Source organism: Phascolarctos cinereus, unplaced genomic scaffold (assembly GCF_003287225.1).
Source record: "Phascolarctos cinereus isolate Bilbo 61053 unplaced genomic scaffold, phaCin_HiC Scaffold_726;HRSCAF=1367, whole genome shotgun sequence".
NCBI lineage: Eukaryota > Metazoa > Chordata > Mammalia > Diprotodontia > Phascolarctidae > Phascolarctos > Phascolarctos cinereus.
In genome coordinates, this window is record NW_027556098.1 from 103,164,179 (window position 1) to 103,165,791 (window position 1,613).

The 1,613-nt window shown below is 44.0% G+C and overlaps 1 long non-coding RNA gene across 1 annotated transcript in view; it reads left to right on the forward strand.

The window, feature by feature from the left end:
• LOC110222292 (uncharacterized) overlaps positions 1-459 on the forward strand; it is a 3,916-nt gene extending 3,457 nt beyond the window's left edge. The window contains exons 2-3 of the long non-coding RNA XR_002328341.2: positions 1-14; positions 126-459. The exon at positions 1-14 is cut by the window's left edge and continues 202 nt beyond it. This is a non-coding gene — a long non-coding RNA (uncharacterized LOC110222292). The remainder of the gene's footprint in view (positions 15-125) is intronic.
• The last annotated feature ends 1,154 nt before the right edge of the window (positions 460-1,613 follow it).

Genomic DNA, 1,613 nt, shown 5'->3' on the forward strand with positions numbered 1-1,613 from the left:
TTGGCATGTGCCAGGTAAGTCAAACCACTATCACCACTTTGACCAACAAATCCCCTCACAACCAATGGGAACAGTCCAGGATCCTGAACCCAGGAGCCCTGAGAATGCCAATACTTTCATTCTAGCCATCATCCTGGGAAGCAACCCTGGGGAGATGCGGCCTGGCAACTGTGCCTGCAGATCCTGCAGTCACAGCTACTAAAGATCCGACCAAGTTATTGCTACCAAAGTCCTTGGCACGACTTCCATTTTTTTATCAGTGGAAATGCTATTGAAGAAGAGGCATTACCACTGACTCTGCTACTGTACCCTAATGACCGTGGCTTGCCGCTGAAACCTTCCATATGTGTTGCTGCTCCCCACTAGAATGTGAGCTCCTTGAGAGCAGAGACTGTCTTACTTTTCTATTCACAGCCCCAGCTCTTAGCTCACTTAATAAATGCTTGATTTGTTCATTCATCCTGTTATTCCTAACCAATGGACATTATTGTGTTCCACTGATATTCTCTTGATGTCAAGAGAAAGCAAGGAAGGCACCCAGCACATTGGGTAGACCTCCTAGAACAGAGGTTTGGGGGCTTGGGGGTTTTTTGTTTATTTGTTTTGAGGCAATTTGGGTTAAGTGACTTGCCCACGGTCACACAGCTAGTGTCTGAGGACAGATTTGAACTCAGGTCCTCTAGCTGCCCAAGAGATTTTTAGCATGGTTCAAAGATCCCCAAAGTGTCTGTGCGTAGTTTTCAGGAGGTCTGTGAACTTGGATGGGAAAAACAGTTTCTTCATTTTCACTAACCTCTAACTGAAATTCAGCATTTCTGTCAATAACAATAGCATTCTGCGGAGGGGTCCATAGGCTTCACAAGACTGACAGAAGACACAAAACTACAAGACAAAAAGTGGTTCAGAACGCCTGTCTTTAGAAAACTTATGGGAGGGCATACACAAGTCACATAGGGTGGGCAGTCAATGTGAGCTCTTTGAAGAAAGGGATTATTTCAGTCTTTGTTTTCCTATATCCAACATTTAGAATAGTTCCTAGCACATAGTAGGGCCTTAGTAAATGTTTGTTGATTAATTGATTGACTGATCGGAGGGAACATCCATATCTATGAGATCTCAGTCCTTTTGAGTGTTCCTAATCACTAAGCAGAGTTTCCAAGAGATGATAAAAAATACTCCCCTTTTTTCTCTGGGGAAAATCAGACAACCAGACCACTGGAAAAATGTCTGATTGACGCTTGAGGAAGTCCCATGTTACCTAGTTACCTGGAAGAAGAAAGGAGAAAGAGAATTAACCTCCCCAAATATCCTCCCCTTAACACTTAGCAGACACATAGACAGTCTTCGACAATCATTCTATATCCAGATGAGTACATATCCATCCTTTCTCCTTGTCAGCCTATCCTCCTTCCTTTCCCAGGCTAGGGGAATGGTGGAAGCCTGTTTCCAGTTTAGGCCTCCATCATACACAGATGCCTTTTCTATTACTCTTGTTTTCCCTCTTCAAGTGTAACATTTCCAATTAACTCCCCACAGGAGAGACCCTTCTTTAAGAAGCTACAATAACCCACCCCACATGGGAAGATGGGTGGGGTAGGATGAGAGAGGGGATT